The sequence below is a fragment of the Jaculus jaculus genome, chromosome 1, assembly GCF_020740685.1.
Source record: "Jaculus jaculus isolate mJacJac1 chromosome 1, mJacJac1.mat.Y.cur, whole genome shotgun sequence".
Classification (NCBI taxonomy): domain Eukaryota; kingdom Metazoa; phylum Chordata; class Mammalia; order Rodentia; family Dipodidae; genus Jaculus; species Jaculus jaculus.
Window position 1 is genome coordinate 12,766,662 of NC_059102.1, and position 8,770 is coordinate 12,775,431.

Here is an 8,770-nt window from a genome sequence, read left to right on the forward strand (position 1 = left end):
GCAGATGAAGCCTTAGGAGGTCATGAAATTAACATATGGTCTTTAAGGAGGTCCCTTGATCAAATGTGCCTAGCATTCTTTTATGATGAGGATATACAGATGGCTCTGTTATGGGGTGGTGGGAGTTCAGATACAGTCCTCGAACCCCAAAGCCTGAGTTCATGTTTGTATTTAACCAGAGAATTTGGCAAATAAACTGAGAAGGATAATTATTAAATTATTATATTTATCTAGGAACATACAAAACCAAAGGAAGGAGAATTAATACACCCATGTGGTCTGAGAGTCCATTTGGTGGGCCTAGAAGAAACATGAAAAGAGATTTAGAGAGCAAAGAAAAGAAAGTACTGAGAGCCCCTGACACACACACACACACACACACACACACACACACACACACACACGGGGGGGGGGGGGGGGGGATTTGGATGCATACAGGGACAACGAAACAAGCAGACATCCACAAGAAAACACAGAGAGGTATCAAGATATCAGCCATCATCAAGGCGAGAGTCTTGGACACACGTACCGTAGTAGGGCTGGGCGCCTGGCGGGGGGCAGCCCATGCAGTTAACATGTCCAGCATCAGTGGTCCGGTGAGATGAGGGCTGGGGGTGTAGGACCTCAGAGGTACAGTACTAACCTGGTACGCATGAGGCTGAGGGTCCATCCCCTGCACAGCAAAACCAAAAAAGAAAGAAAGATTAAGTGAAATGCCCACATCCGGTGTTCAGTATCCTATCCTGCACACTGCAGGTTCTCAGAAGAGGAAATTCTCATCACTCGTTGAAAAGGAGACTTCACCTCTCTGAGCTTTGGATTTTTTTTTTTTTTCCTCACTAAGATCAAGGAGAGAATGCCAGCTTCTGACTTCTCTAACAGACACTTGGAAACGGGGTAGGCCTGACCCTCCTGGCCTTAGAAGCCTCAGATGGTAGAGGTCCAGAAGGATGCTGACGGGGTTTTAAGTGGTGAGCTTAAAGGCAGCTTCTGCAGGACTAGGTGGACTGCAGAATCTGTACTTCGGGAGCACTTGTTTGAGGAGCCCAGTGAAGCCAGGGTGTTGGCTTGGCAATGAAGAGACGGCTCCTGGTGGAGAGGAGACAAGAGCTTAACGCTGCTTGAGGAATTCAGTGACTGTGCCTCTGCCCCCGGCTGCACAATCCTTAACACTCAGACTGGAGAACGTTCTTTGTCTTCACATTACTTAGCACAGGGACCCCGAAAACTGCGGGTTTCAATATTCATAAAAATATTGTTATTGCTGTTAGTGTTGTTAGGAGAGTGAAGTGAAATCAGTAACAGTCTCTAATAAAATAGCCACTATTTAGGGAGGAAGCATGTGATGAAGAAATTTAAGGAGGATGCCCAACTGTCCCCACTTGGAACCCAGAATGTTTGTAAGATATGGAGCATCCCGCTTTAAAACCAAAACAACCCTAGGATATGGAACTTTCAAGAAAGACCAAAGCACATTGGGTGTCTTTGATCAGTACAGGTTTCAGAGGCTGGAAACCCCTGGCCCTGCATGTACAAGGCCCTAAGTTAGATCTCTGGCAAGACTAAATAAATAAATAATGAATGAATGACTGGAAAGAGGGACAAACTAGGAAGTCAAGTGTTTTACATAGGATGTTTCGAATTTAGCTGGACCTTGTTTTAAGCATCAGAAATGACAAGCAAGGGCTGAAGAGATGGTTCAGCAGTCAAAGGCACTTTGTCTTCAAGTCTTCTAACCCCAGTTTGAGGCCACTTAAAGACGGGTGCAAGGTGGTGCACTGTAATTACAGCAATGAGAGGCAGAGCCGGGAGAATCCCAAAGCTCCTGAGCCAGCAAGGCTGGCCTTTCCAGTGATTGGGTGGGGCAGGGGGCGGAGAGAGAGAGTGAAGAAGAGAGAGTCTGTCTCAAAATCAAGTGAAGTGGCAGAGGTCTTTAGGGTGTCTTTGAGAGCAGCAGATCCCAGGAGATAGAGGGTTGGACGGTCACAGTCACATAAAACATCTGCTGAGTCAGTGGCCTCCAGGTTCTTGTCTTATGAATTCAGTGAAATCCACAGTCCATAGGGGGTAAGGTCTAGAAACATTTTATTACAGAGCTTACATAAAGGAAAGAAGTCAGAGCTCCTGTGAAGCGGGAGGGTCTCCCCCCCCCACAAAAAAAATGTGGAAACCCATTGCAGTTTACTGCTTTGGAGTTTGCAAGGCTTCGCTGGACACTGGGGATGATGTGGTCGGTCTAGTTCCCATGCAAGGCGTCTAGGCGCACATCCTTTTACCTGGAGAAGTAGAACTCTTTTAGGGAGGAAGAGAAAAGGAAGGACCAAACCCTTCTCGAAAGTTGCAGGCTCTGAGTTCTCCTGTAGGGAACAAGAGGTAAGGAAGAACTGGATTCTCCCTCATGGGCTCAGGGACATTTCTCACTTTTATTCACTGGTAGTTTCCTTTCAAAGTTCTGGTAATCCTACACTACCTCAGAAGGAGAGGGCCAAAAACACCCAGGTTATCTTCTGACCTCCACACATGCACCATGGAATGTGTGTGACACACACACACACTTTTTTTTTTTAATGCCAAATGATGTTTGTAAACCCCGGAGTAGAGCCTGTGTTCCTTGGAGAAGAGCCAGGAGTCAAGTTTCCTTGGGAGGCACCAGTGTCATTCCTCAGCTGGGCTTGTCACAGGACTGGATCTCTACAGTGCTGTGGGAGACGAGCTGGGATCTGGGCTCAGAACTCCCCAGGCCTGTGACTCTCAAGTTCTTGTTCATGTTTCATAAAGAATTGAAAAACATAGCAGACACAGGTAATTTTTCAAGATTTATTAAGGGAAAATTGACGCAAGAAAAAAAAAAAAGCAGAAAAGCTCTCAGGTGAAGCTTGGAGGGCAGAGTATGCCAAGAAAATCTCATATGGAGGCTTGGCTCAGGAACGTTTGTATGAAGTAGGCATCCGATTAGAATGAGTCGCACTGTCGAGTCCAAACGTAGATGCCGAATCTTGACTGGTTGTCGTACCACAGGAGGAACCTCACTCAGCTTGCTTCCTGCCTATATCCGTGCTAAGCCCAGGGAAGGTTCAAGAAGGTCAAACAAGTTTCTCCTTATCACCATCTTGGATGAGAAAGAATCTGATCGGAGCTCTAGTTCCAGCCAAGGCAGGAGAGCATCACTCCCTAGCTGACTACCTACCAAAAACAAAAAACTATCTCCTAATGCATACCATATCTGCTAGAACCCAGCTTTGGGCCTTTACTGAAGCTGCTGAGAGAGGCATTTAGAAGCATCTAGAAGACTGCTTTGAAAATAAGCCTTTGCCTACAAGGTCACCCTGGGGTGGAGCCTATCACTGCAATGTAGCCAGAGAGTCTTGAGTGGCCCACAGAGAAGGTTCTGCCTTCTTCTGTCTTTTTTCTCTTCTGCTCAAAGAAAAGCTCAGACTCAATGGGGAAGTACCTAAAATTGTAATCAAAGACCAGCAGCTAAGCTCAAAGTTAGATTTTACCCCATCCCTCCTTTCACACAGCCAGGGAGGTCAGCAGCTCTCCCCACAAACCCTGTGGACAGATCAGAATGACAGCCACACAGCAGAGACTGTGTGGACTTAAGGGAGGAGGGTGTGAAAGGTCGCTCATCTGTGAAGGGAGAGGGGCTGGGTTTGCACAAGAACAGAGCTCCTCTTCCCCACCTCCTAGGAGAGCCATCCCTGCAGCCCACAACCGTGACCTGATCCCCGAAGCTCCACGAGAGTAAACAAGGCACTGTCACCTCTTGGTGACTGTAGATTACTTTTCCTGTCCTGAGAGAGAAATGAGACATGGTCCCTCATTCAGCCCACGAGAAGGCTTAATGTTCAAGTGTCTCAGGTTTCTCCAGGCAGGCTTTGCCTCCGGCCCCTCACATCCTGGCTTCGCGCTATTCGCTGGAGGGTCTGTCCTCAGCAGGGACAGTAGAAATGCCCCGGATGGGCCCCTTGGCCTGAGCTACAGCTGCTAGGGGTTACATCTACCCTGGCCCCAGGCATGCTTGAGGCCCCCCTGCAAGCCCCTGACAATCCCTGATCTTATCTACAACTGTGGAATTTTCCCACAGGGCGGCACAGAAGGTCAGCAGAACTTTCTGGAGCCCCAGGGCAGGTCCCATCCCCTTCTGCTGCACAGGGGGGCTTTGTGGAGCCCACACCTGCTGAGCCCCTGTGTCCTAGCACATACCAGAGCCTCTGAGTCAGGAATGTCACCGCACTGTGTGCCCTGGAAAGCGCATACACCTGGAGGTTTGGTTAGGCCACTTCACAAGCCGGTCCAAGCTGGGAGCGACTGACTACGCAGTCAGTCACCCCGTCACCCTAAACTAGTAGGACCAAAACATCACATGGTTGTGATTTATGCCCAAGCCATCTTCACTACCTTTGCCACACCTGGGTTCTACCAGGGCAGCTACGTGAGGTTTTTTTAAAGCATGTTTTAATCTTTTTAAAAAAATAATTCAAAAAAGTATTGATAAAAGTAGATGGGAAATCAGTCCCCATAAACATAAGTGATATTAGCCATCCTTGGCAATGATCAGGAGTAACTTCTGAATACACGCACGCAAGGTCAAGGAGGGGTGGAGGAGGGCACCCCGTGACCCCACTGAGACCAGAGAGGCAGCATCAAGGCCCAGCCAGACTCTGCTGCCAGAAGTCAGCGAGAGGGGTCAGAAGAGAGGATGGGGTGACGGGGAGGGACAGACAATGCTGTTTTCTGAGTTGGACATGGTCAGTTTCTGCTTCTGAGTGAGTGCACGTGTGGGTTTCCCAGGCTGATCAGTCTGTGGTAAACTCACTCAGTTTAACATCCAGTCAACAGCAGCTAGGAAACAGTAAACTCAGGGTGGTGCTTGTTGGATCTTGTCAGGAACCCGAAGCTGGGGTGACCAGGTGTGAACAGGGATTGCAGCTGTCCTGCTGCCTCTCTGTGCTTCTCATCGGGTGGTCGAGAGCACTGGAGAAGTGAGTCTGCACGTGTGGTGCAAGCTTGGTTCAGGCTCCTGCATAAACAGTGCAGGGAGTGCCTTCTCCCTGCTGCAGGCCAACGGCTAACGTGGGGACACGGTGGAGAGCCCCGTGTGGGGCGGGAGGCAGGTGGACAGGAGGTGAGTGGCCCGGCAGAGGCAGAGTTGACGCCCTCAGTGCTACAAATGAGCCAGGTGGCGTCCTCGTCACAGCAGCTGCGCCCCAGCTGGCCCCGGGTGGCTTGGCTTGGCTCTGAGAACTTTGTGCACTGTCCCGGAGTCTCACCTCTCCACCTGCCTGGTGTGCCCAGGACTTGGTGCTGCATGGGGCTCCGCTGTCTCAGGTGTGCCCTAGTAGGTGAATTGGTGCCACCTTCCCAGGGCAAAGGGAGCTGTCAGGAAGGGCTTCATAACTCAGCTTGGTGTCGCCCAGAAACTCGGGTCTCATCAGTAGACAGCCTCATATGCCAGGAATGACCCAGGTCTCAACTCACGACCACCATCAAGAGTTCGGATCCCTCCCATCCCCTATAGGATCCCCATCCCCCAAGGGCTGAGCCCCAGCTGTCCGGGAGCCCTCCCTATGCGTTTAAGCTGGTTTAGTATTAAGCGTTAATGATTAAATGGGGTTTCTCCATTAACCCTGAGCGCGCCTTTGTCTCCCAGCCAACTAGGGGCCTCCTCCTTTGAAATGCCACATAAAAATGATAGATGCTCTTTTCCTCCCTCCCGGGGTCGGCAGGTCCTGTTTTCCTTTAAAGTTTGAGTGGGCAACACAGGGTGCGCCTTGTTTAAACACAAAAGCACCAGGCCAGTCCTGGGCTATGCTGGAGCTGCGGCCGGACCAGGGGCAGACCCAGGCTAGAGAAGTATGTGGCGGCTACAGGGATTCGGGGCAAGCCATGGAGACGTCCCACAGAGCAGCCCTGGTTCCCCTAAGAGCAGCCTGCAGTGTGGAGTTGGTGGAGGGTTTAGAGGTTCAGTAGGAGATGCACTGAGGAGCCTCGTAGTATCAGCTTCGAGGCTGCATGATCCAGCGAGTGTGTCTTAGAGAAAAACGGAGGAAGGAAGACATGGGTGCCGTTTGGTTTCTAAGTTCCATCCCCCTTTGAACTGGCAAACTCCAGACTGGATGGTCCGCACAGTGCAGCATCCTTTGGAGCTGGTTACACATGCGCAGCCTTCAAAGCCTGGAGGCCCAGGTGTGTAAAGCCAGCAGCTGGGAAGGCTGAGACAGGAGGATCGCGTGTTTCAAGGCCTGCCTGGGCTAGAGAGTGACTTCAAGGCCAGGCTGGGTCTTAGACAGTCTTGCCACCAAAAAATGACCGGTAGAGGGTTGCTTGAGAATGCAGATAAGCCCTGTGTCTACCGTGAAGGAGGCCCCGCAGTAGATCCCCGGTGAAGGCAAGCAGGGAAGCAGGGAAGGGAGGAGAAAGAAGAGAACAGAGGAGAGGAAGGGAGAAGGAGAAGCACAAAGATGAGAAGGAGGGAAAGAGGAGAGAGAGAATATTACATAACTGAATTATGTATCTATTTGATCCACCTAGAGTGCCATTTTGCAGATGAGAAGGTTTAAGCCCATGGAAATTTGGTACCTTTTCAGGGATTTGGGGATTTTAGAAGCCCAGGCTGCAACAGAGGCGACCTCTCCAAGCACAGCTGTGCCCGATCCGTCATTTCAAGTCGCGGAGCCGTTGAAACAAGCCAACACCTGAGGCCTTACACTGCCCCCAGCTGAGGCGCACCAGTGTGAGTCACTCGGCCTCCTCCTGACTCCAGCTCCAGGAAGGACACCATTGCTGCATGTCCCCAGTCCTCCACGGCACCATGAAAGGGTTAACGTGGGGCTCCATCACGACACAAGTCTGTGTTTATCTGCTGCAAAGTAAGCCACTTAGGTTTCTGATTTACAATCCTCAGTTTTCATAAAAGTCAGTCATTCCCACTAAAAGAATGTGGGTTAGATTTATAGGATCTGCCTTTGTCTTTAAAGCCCAAAGCTGGTCTATGACTCACTCTCCATGTTTTTGCTCTCATCCAGAGATATTCATGGGCACAGAAAATGATTCAGATCTCTGCCCCGAAAAATAAGACTTTGTGTGGGGGTTGCTAATTATAATGGCGTCAATTGTACTATGCTTGTAAACTTGCCGTCAGCGGGGGCCCCCTGGAGCCTGTTTTCCCGGGGGTTTATTCTTCAATAAAATGTGCTCTGGTTTGCAGCTTGGCATACAAGACCTCCACTGGTATGAGCAAATGTATTTTTTTTTCTACCAAATTATTAGAAATAAACAGCCCACCAGTGGAAAAGCAGAAAAATTATAAGCAAGGAAAATAAATCTTGGAATGTTTGCATTTAGTGACTTTAATAGAATCGGTAACTTAGCTGTGCAGCCCAACTGGCTACATGGAGCCAGCCTGGTATTTTTATTTTAATTTCAGTTTGTGTTTTGCCAGTGTGAAATGGGGTCAAGGCAAGACACCACGGAAAAAAAAAGACTTTGATGTCTCTTTAAAAAAATATTTTGCGCTGTGACTTCACAATATTTAGTGTCCTTCTCCTCCTCCCAACCCTAGCCTCCAGCTTGCCAAACTCCGTATCTCACCTATTCCTGTCACACATCATAAAATATAGCCATCATCACCAGTCCCCTCCAAGTCTCACGCCGCCCCCAATGAAGTCAGAATTTGAGGCAGGATGGCTTAAAACACAATGTGAAAATGCTGATCAAGATACCAGAAGATAATTGAAGGGGATTCAGAAAACTAGCTTGTAAAGTTTCTCCCAAACCCAGCCAAGGTTAGGGGCCCAAGTTCAACAGACGTAACAGGCAGAAGGTGTTACGGGCGCCAGGTCCAACAGCGCTGGTTAGGAGGTGAAGGTCTGCCAGAGGCTTGAGAAATAGAAAAGTCTAGTCAGAAAGAAAGTGTCAGCCCCAGAATAAGAGTGGGGTTTCCCTCCTCATGTGAGAGAGGAAACGCCATGCATAGAGGTGTGAGAGCTTTCATTCAGTCTCAAGGTAGGTAAAGGAAAAGGTTGGAACATTTCTGTTCCTGTGAAGAGTCTCTGTTTCCATGAAGGAGACAGGAGGGCTTTGACAGGTGGAGGAGAAGAGCAAAAATAATTGAGAGAAAGAAGTATGAATTGAAATGTCCAGTAGGATGGCCTGTATAGAAAGAGGTAAGAGCTCTCTGTGGGTCCTTCATGGGATGTGAGGGATCAACAGGCCATCCCAGGTAGGCACCCTGATTTGTGGACCCATGTGCCCTTTCTCTTAAGGATTTCTCTCTCTGTTGCATAAAGTGCTGTTTGTCTTCGCCATGAGACCATGAACCCCTGAGATTTTGTTCACTACTCTAATACCAGCTCCCAACAGCATGCCCAGAGCACAGTAGATATTCAAAACAGAGCAGCTACAGACTGAAGGGGGTTTTCAACATTTTCACAACGACAAGCTGGAGGCTGATAGAAGGAGAGAGAAGGCTTGGAACCAGAACTTGGCCTCTGGTTGGAGGAAAGCCTGCAATAGGGAGCACCAGGAATCCAAGGTCCGCTGACCGTTTCAGGCAGGCGGCTCTGGGGCTGCTGGCATTGGAAGGACATGAATGCCAAAGACCGAGGGCTTCCGAGCTGGAGTGAGGGGACAAGAGTATGGAGACCTTCAGGTCTGGGTAGTTATCAGACGATTATAAGAGGCTTTCAGGGACAGAAGGAAGGAGGGGGGAGAGAGAGAAGAAAGGGAGGAGGGAACAAAGGAGAGAAGTTTCACTTGAACCTGCTGT

At 49.5% G+C, this 8,770-nt stretch overlaps 2 long non-coding RNA genes across 2 annotated transcripts; one reads left to right on the top strand and one right to left on the bottom strand.

Moving 5' to 3' along the window:
* Positions 1-260: 260 nt before the first annotated feature.
* On the bottom strand, positions 261-6,977 carry LOC123457645. The gene is made up of 3 exons (XR_006635093.1): positions 6,583-6,977; positions 530-673; positions 261-300 (listed from the first exon to the last, which is right to left on the bottom strand). It is a non-coding gene; the product is annotated as an uncharacterized LOC123457645 (long non-coding RNA).
* Positions 5,729-7,224, top strand: LOC123457644. Its single transcript, XR_006635092.1, has 2 exons — positions 5,729-5,856; positions 6,591-7,224. It is a non-coding gene; the product is annotated as an uncharacterized LOC123457644 (long non-coding RNA).
* Positions 7,225-8,770: the final 1,546 nt, after the last annotated feature.